Source organism: Ursus arctos, unplaced genomic scaffold, assembly GCF_023065955.2.
Source record: "Ursus arctos isolate Adak ecotype North America unplaced genomic scaffold, UrsArc2.0 scaffold_16, whole genome shotgun sequence".
In the NCBI taxonomy this organism is placed as follows: Eukaryota; Metazoa; Chordata; class Mammalia; order Carnivora; family Ursidae; genus Ursus; species Ursus arctos.
Window position 1 is genome coordinate 848,753 of NW_026622830.1, and position 8,278 is coordinate 857,030.

Genomic DNA, 8,278 nt, shown 5'->3' on the forward strand with positions numbered 1-8,278 from the left:
CGGGGTGGGGCCGGGCACCCGAAGGACCCCCGCGACGTCTGCGGACTACTCGCCGGGGGTCTGTGCCTGGCCGTCCGGGACTCCTGCATTCTGTGGGGTCACGCCATTCGCCAAATCGTCCTCCCATATTCTGTGAACTGCAAGATGGCCTTGGGAAGGGCCACTGCCCCTGGGGAAGCCGGTGCTGGCTCAGTCCTGCTGAGACCTGCGGGGGGGGCGGCCGGGCCGGAAAGGGCTGCGGGTAAACGCCTATTCTTGTCTGGAGGGTGGGGTCACTACCCACATCTTATTAAAGTTTATCTGGAGCATGGCGGCACATTGGCTTCCTGCCCAGGACGTGCATCTGACCCCTCAGCCAGCAGCCCAGCAGTCCCACCTGTCCCAGGGCCACGCCCCCCGGCCCCTCCCAGCCCCACGTGCCCCTGGTCCCTGTGGGATCGTGGATGCCTCCTCAGGCGGGCTCGCTTGGACGCCACAGAGGCCGGGCAGCAGACTCTCAGATCTCATTTGTGAGGGGTGGGTCCAAGCAGGGATTTTCTTGTCTTGTTTTATTCCGGGTAAATTAGTGTCAGGGCAAGTCTCGTGCCTGAGGGGCTTTGAGGAACGGTGTTGGGCCGGCGCCTGCGTGAAGGGGAGTCTAGGGACGGTGCCCCATGGTGAGGGCACCCTTCACTCCAGGGAGTGCGGGCGCCTGCCTTCCTGGGGTCCTGGGGTCCTGGGGTCCTGGGCAAGCATTTGCAGGGGCCCAGTGATGCAGCCAGGGTCCCAGTGGGCACTGGTAGTTGGGGAAGGCCCCGGGGCAGTGTCCAGACCAGGGCCTCTGGGGCCCTTGTCCGGGCTCTCCCCGACCTCCTGTGGATTCCCCTCTGCACACAGCCCCTTGAGACACCCTCCCTGAAGCACAGACGTGGTAGCCATGGTGAGGGGTCCCTGAGGTCAGCCGGGCTGACTCTGGGGCCCTCGGGAGTGCAGTCCCTGGGGCTGGGGCCCCTGAGAAAGGTCATGGGGTGGGGGAGACCCCCATGGGCCTCCCTTGGGCTTGTCCTCCTGGAGCCAGCACAGCCCGGGGGACCTGGTGTCCTCCTCTGCAAGGCAGCCCCAGTAGTACCCCTGGGGGTGGCGTGGGGGCGGCAAGAGCTGCCCCTTGGCTCTCCCTGATTCTTCGGAGCCCTTAGGCCCCGAGTGCCACGGGAGGGGTAAGGACAACCTTCAGAGAGGACAAAGGAATCTGTGCCCCCTACCGATGGTCAAATCCCACCTCCTCTGACCCCCTTACTTCAGGGGAGCTGAATGGCAGGTGGGAGCTGGCCCTAGAGCCCGCCTCCCTGCCTGCGAGGTGCCTGGGTCAGGAGAGGGAGCGGACGGTGACCAAGCATCCGAGGGGCCTTGCTGCTGCCAGACCCGACCGCAGATCCCCGGCGGCAGCGACGCTGGGCCGCATGAGCCCCAGGGCCGCAGCCACACCCTTGCCCTCCCTGTCCCTGGGGCACCAGTGACACCGGACCCAACTGGGACCTGGAAGGTCCTTGAGCCCAGGAGCGGGGTGCAGAGACCCCAGGGTCTAAGTCCCGGCGTTGTTGCCCCACCTGCCTCGTGGGACGCCATCTGGGCAGCCATGCCCACGTGGCGGGCGGGAGGCCCCAGGCCCCACAGAGGGGCCGGGACACGGATTTCAGTCCTTACATAAGCGGGTGCAGACGTGCGGTGGCCGCGGGGAGGGTCCCTGGCACTGGGCCCGGCCGCGGATGTTCTTTTCTGGGTCGGGAGAGACCACGGAGCTGCTGGCACGGAGATTCTCGCCTGCCCCTTTCTTGTTTTAGGTTTTTGTTGTGCTTTTTTGAGACTCAAAAAACCATGTCAGAAAATCCAGGAAAACTCAGCGCCACGTTCCCATCTCACCAGCTGAGCCACAGTTACAATCGTGTTGTGTTTGCCTCCAGGGCTGTGTTTTCCACTGAGGCAAACTCTCCACGCGACAAAGGGCATGATTTTCAGCCCTCCTGTGAGTCTGGCGGAGTGAGACACTGAGGACCCAGGACCCCGTTGCGCACACGGGACGCCGTGGTCCCCTGAAAGCCCGCCGGCCCACTGTGGTGGCGAGGGCGGAGCCCTGCGGTGCGGTCCAGCCGGGGCGAGGCCCCTCGTGGTCTAGTGTCTGTCCGTGAACTTGTAACAGAAGCTGCCGAGTGGCGTTCTCCGTGTGCGTGAACGAAAGCACGCTGCGTCCTGGGTCACCGTCCACGGCCTTTGCTCCCCGTCCCTGGTGGTTCTGAGCTGCCATGAGCCCTGTGAGGTCTTTGTGTGATGCGTGTCCTCGTTTCCTGTCGTGTTAACCGTGTTTTTATGGTCGGTATCTTGTGATGTTAGGACATCTTGGGGGCCTCACAGGCCTGGGGAGGGACGGCCCCCAGGGCTAGCGGGTTCCCGGGAGTGGCGACCATTTGTCTGGAGCGTGCCAGGCGTGTGCCGCCTGTCCCTCCTGCGGCCGGGCCCCACCACCTGCGTGCCCAGGTCTCCCCCACCCCGAAACACTATCCCCCGCCTCACTCACCCAGGGCCAGGGGCCAGGGGCAGCCCCGCGCTCCAAACCAGCCAGTCCTGAGTCGTCCGCCCTGCCCTGCCTTGGAAGCCCCAGGAAAGGCTGTGGCCTGGGCCTTCCCCTCACCCTGCCTTGTGGCCCTGGGGGCACAGCATGGAAATAAAGTAATAGAGCCTCCTTTCAACGGCACTGGCCTCTCTGTGGCCTTGCCTGGTCCCCTGTACGAGTGGAGACGGGCCCGGAGTGCTGTCGTCATGCGCTCTGTCACGGGAGCTGGCCGGCGCCCGGGTCCCCAGAGTGACCGCGCACCTCTGCTTTCCCACCACAAACGTGTTTAGGTCCGGCATTTCCCACCCTCGACGACACCTGGGGCAGCAGGCCACGCCAGCCACAGCACTTGGCCACACCCTGCTGCGTGTGGCCCATGGCGGCAGGCCTGGAGGTTCCACGGGGACCTCGTGGCCCACAAAGCAGAAACGGCTCCCGCCTGAGCCCTCACAGGACAGGTTCGTGGTCCCGGTGCGTTTCTACAGCAGCAACCGCTCACCCCGACGGTGGTCCTGCCGTCGGACCGCACGACACCCGGGCCTGGGGGTCAGCCTGGGGGTCAGCGGATGACGGCGGGGGCCATCCTCAGCACCCTGCTGGCGTGTCGGGACATCTGCCTGACCCACGGGTGCACAACCAGGGGCAGGGCTTGACCCGCTTTCCTGCCCGGACCGGCCGTGCCGCACCCCCGCCCCGGCTGTCCGCCGGTCTTGCCTGTTCTTGGATTTCACAGACGGGAGCACAGTGGCGCTCGCGCCGGCTTCCTTTCCTCAGCCTGTGTCCACTCCATCCATTTGCTACGCACAGCCGCGGTCAGCGAGCCCCAGCTGTTCCGCTGGGTTCTGAGTGCAGCTATGCCAGCCTTTACCGTCCCCTGCTGCTGGACGTTGGGGCTGCTCCCAGTTTGGGGCTGTTACACGTAATTCTGCTGTGAACATCTTTGGGCGTGTTTTGGTGCGTTTGTGCATTTCTGTTGGTCATACCGCTAGGAGCGGCGGCTCCGAGGTGGGAAGGGCGTGCACGCGCCGTGTGAGCTGCGGTCGGACTGGACATCTGGTGACGCCGTTGCACCCCTTTGCCTCCTTGCCCCCCTGCACGCCGAGGCTTCTCGTCTGCGCCGGTCTGGCGGGGACGGCGGGGTCTCGCCGTGCTGTCAGCAGCATTTCTGCAGCGCGGTAGCGAGGCTGGGTTCTTACCATATGTTCCTCGCCTGCCGCGTGAATGTGCATTCCTGTCCTTCGCCAGCTTCCCACGGTTCAGTGTGGGCTTCTGATTTAATCCCACTGCAGACAGTTTGATTTTACATTCATGACGCTGTGGGGCCCAGTGTATGGTTGATCTCAGCCGATGTTCCCCATACGCTCAATAGGGAGGTGTGGCTTGCTGTGGGGAACGTTCTAGAAATGCCGGCCAGGTCAAGTCAGGGGAGAGGTGTGCTCTGGGCGCTGCAGACTGTGGCTTTCTGTCTCCTCTCCCTCCCGATTCCCGAGCAGGTGCGGGTGTCGCCGAGGCCCGCTGCGGGTTTGTCCGCTTCTCCTTCCGGCTGTCAGCTTCTGCCCCGTCTATCCCGCAGCTCTGGGGCCGTGGTCCTCCTGCCGAACGGCCCTGCTCACCCTTACGTAACGGCCCCTTCGTCTCTGGCTGTGTTCCGTGGTTTGAAGTCGACTTTTCCTGACAACAGCATAGCCGTTGAGGCTCCTTTGGGAGGTGTTTCCCCCTTTAATCGCTAACCTGACTCATGTCACTGCTTACGATGCGGACGACGTGTGGTTACCACCCCAGTCGAGAGACGAGCATTTCCGTCACCCCAGGACGCCGTTGCACTCCCCAGGAAACCACCGCCACGACCGCCATGGCTATAGAGACTTTGCGTGTTCTAGAACCCCGCGGAAATGGGAGATAGCCTTTGCGGTGGCCTCTTCGGTTCAGCGTGCGTTGGCCGCTCGTGTCCGAGAACAGCCCGCCGTTGACTGACGCGCTGACGAACGTTTGTGTTGTTCCCGTTTGGCGCTGTCACGGAGATGCGGCTTCGCACCCTCACACACGAGGCTTTTGTGGAAATGCTTTCATTTCTTTGGGGGCAAATACCTAGAATTTCGGGGCTGCCGGAGACTGTTGCTTCTGTCTTTGTAATGAGCTGAGAAACTTGGCGACCGTGCGGCCCCGCGCCCCTGCGGCCGCCCTCGGCGACACCTGGTGTGGGCTCGCTGGCCAACCGCGTGCCTCGTTCATGAAGTGTTGAAATGTTTTCTCATTACTTATTGCTTTCTTTTAATGAGTTGTTAATATTTCTTCCCGTCTGTGACTGTGTTTTTCATTTTCTTAATGGTGTCTTGAAGAAAAGCTTTTAATTTCGATAAAGTGCGATGTGTTACTGTTCCCTCCTATGGTTATTGCATATGGACCCTTCCTAAGAAATCTGCTCATCCCGAGGTCGTATGTACGTCTGTATTTCCTTCCAGAAAGTTTTGTTTTAGCTTTAATGTTTCAGGTTTTTTTAAGATTTTATTTATTTATTTGAGAGAGGGAGAATGAGCATGAGAGAGAGAGAGAGGGAGAGAGAGGGAGAGAAAGCACCAGCGGGATGAGCGGCAGAGGGAGAAGCCGACCCCCGCTGAGCAGGGAGCCCGACACGGGGCTTGATCCCAGGACCCCGAGATCATGGCCTGAGCTGAAGGCAGATGCTTCACCGACTGAGCCCCCCAGGGGCCCCTATGTTTCAGTTTATAACATTTGTGCGTGCTGTGAGACGAGGGCGGGGGTCCATGCTTTGACTCAAACCTCCAGCTGTCTCTGCACCGTTTGTAGGAAGCACAGTCCTTCTGCATCGGAACGCCCACGGCAGCGCCTCATGCGTTGTCCTGGTCTGGGTGGTTCTCGGTCCGTCCCGGCTGCTCCGTCCTGGCTAGAGGCAGAAAGCTGGGTCTCGCCTTTCAACGCAGTTTGGGGAGCTCATCTTTTGATGAGTTAAACTCACTTATACGTATTGTAATTTCTGCTACATTGGGATATGTTTAAGCATTTCTCTTGTTTTTCTGTTTACGTGTTCCATCTCCTCCCATACAAGAAAACTTGACCTAGCTGGCTGATCTTGAAGGTTATACATGGCGGCTCCCAACTTACGGCCAAGGTCTGTACGTTGGAAGAGTTTAATGCATCGATGTCATGCCGCCCACGGCCCAATAAAGCAAGCGCTTTGGTTGCCTCAGGGACCTGCCCTCCCACACACCAGCCACCATGGAAGGATCTAGAATTGTAGTGATTTCTCTGTGTGGAGGCCTTCGTTATTCAGTCGGTAGCAAATTTCATGACGTCTTTCAGTGACTGTGGGGTTTCCCATGTATTGGGTCTAATTTCTGGTTATTCTCCCCTTTCTGCAGAACCCCCCCCCCCAAATGGATTGCCAAAGAGAATCTTGTTGCCCCTTCTGAGACTTCGTGGATTCTCAGAACATGTTTCTACCCCGTTGATTTCAGTGATAATTCCACTGGATGTAAAATTTGAGTATGTTTTCTTCAACACTTTGGGTTATTTCTCCCTGTCTTCTGACATTGAGCTGACTCCTAAGGAATATTTCCATTATCTTCGTCATGTTCTGCATTAAAGAATCTAACGGTTTTTTTTAGAGGGGAGGGGGGGTCAGAGGGAGGGACTCGGGAGTGGAAAGGTGATAGGCCAAGTTTTATTGTCAGGGCAGCAGTGACTACGGTTGAGGGTCCTGAGTATAGTGGTTGATGATAATGCCCGGTATTAGGGGTATGGAGGCGGTGGCTTGTGTTAGAAAATATTTTGTGGAAGTTTCTATGGCTCGTGGATTGAATTTTTTTTTATCAGAATTGGGATGATTGCTAGTATATTTATTTCAAAGCCAATTCGGATTATAAATCAGTGGGAGCTGAATAGTACAATTATAGTTCCTAAGATGATAGTAGACATAATAACAACGAGGATGGGAGGTTTTATTAGTACAGGAAGGGGATAAACCAACATTTTCGGGGCATGGGCCCGATAGCTTGTTTAGCTGACCTTACTTTAGAATGTGGTGTAATTAGGTAGCACGAAGATTTCTGAATTCTTAAGATTAGGATTGATTCCTATAATTCTAGAAATAAGAGGACTTAACCCTCTATTATTTACTCTATCAAAGTCATTCTTTTATCAGACATGTTTCTTATGTTTGGGGAGGGACGCTTGCTGTAAGGATGGGTACAGTTACGTGTCATATGCATAGGGCTAGCGTAAGTGGTAGGAAATTTTTTCATAATAGGTGTATTAGTTGATCATATCGGAATCGTGGGTAGGGTGCTCGGATTCATAAGGAGATTGTTGGGAACAGGGTTTTTACAGTGAAGTTAACAGTATATAGTTCTGGTGTGTAGGGGCTGTGGAACGCTCCGAAAAATAGAATGGTTTTAAGGATATTTATTATGATAATATTGGCATACTCTGCTAGGAAAAATCGAACAAATGGACCTGCTGCATATTCGACCTTGAACCCTAAGACTGATTCTTCCTTCTTTTGTGTCTTCCCCACGGGGCTTCCGATGGTCTTTTCTTCGCTCCTGTTAATTCTGGCTTCCTGTTACTACTGTCCATCCCTCCCTCTTTGAAGGTGTTGTGGTTTTTAGGTTAATGGCTGAAGAGGACGTGCATCTGTGTTGGTCTGGGGAGGCTGTGCTGTCTGCCCAGCTCAGGTGCTCGCTCCCGATGCCTCGTGTTCCGTTACGTCGTCTCCCGGACCCGATGGTGGTGCTGCATGTGAACGCGTGTGGGGCGGGTGTACATTTGGGCACACGCATGTGTGTCTGCCCGTGCGTGTGTAGCAATGTGTGCGCACGCGTGTGCACGTGCGTGTGTGTGGGCACGCAGGTGCATGTGTGTGGGCACGTGTGGAGGGTTTGGGTGCTGCTGTGGCCTCATGGGGACACGTGCAATCAGCCACAGGTGAAGGTCGGGAGGGGGACGGCAGGGTTGCTGTCTGTCCAGCCCACCAGCAGGGTCAGAGGTGGCAGGCGGGGCCGCTGCAGATTGGGGCGGGCAGGGTGGGGGCAGCCGGTGCCCCCTCCTGCCTGGGCTCTCATGCTGGATGGCAGCTCCCTCCCCTGCCTCCCTGACAGAACAACCCGGGGCAGGTGCCTCCCCCCGCCCCCCTCTGACGGTGTCCGCCTGGGCCGAGCCTGGCCTGCCGTCACAGCCAGAGAGCCAGCCCCATGGCTTCCACTCACTCTGAGATGGTGGGCCCCACACCTCTGTCCCATGAGCTCCAGACCCATCAACCCCTTCTGCCCTTGGCTGCTTGTGGGCACCTGGAACCTGCCCTCCCACCCCAGGGCTCAGCCTCCCGCCAGCAGCCATCTCCACCTGCCCTCACCCCCTCCGTCTCAGAGGACAACGGATGAGGTCCCTGACACCACTTGGTACCTGAGGTCTCACCCACAGATGGTGTAAAACAGACACCAGGTCCCATCAGTTCTCGGCTCAGAAGCCCCAGTGGCCTCCAAAGTCAACGTCCAGACCCCACCCCACTGTGCTGCCCGAGGTCTGGTGGGGCGGACCCTGCCCCTGGGCCTAGGCTCAGCTTTCTGTCCTCGCCGCTCCAGCCCCTACAGTGTCCTGCCATTTCTGGGTGGGACCATGGTCCAGGTCTCCCACGTGCTGTGTCCCTGCTAGAGCCTTCTACTGTCTTCCACT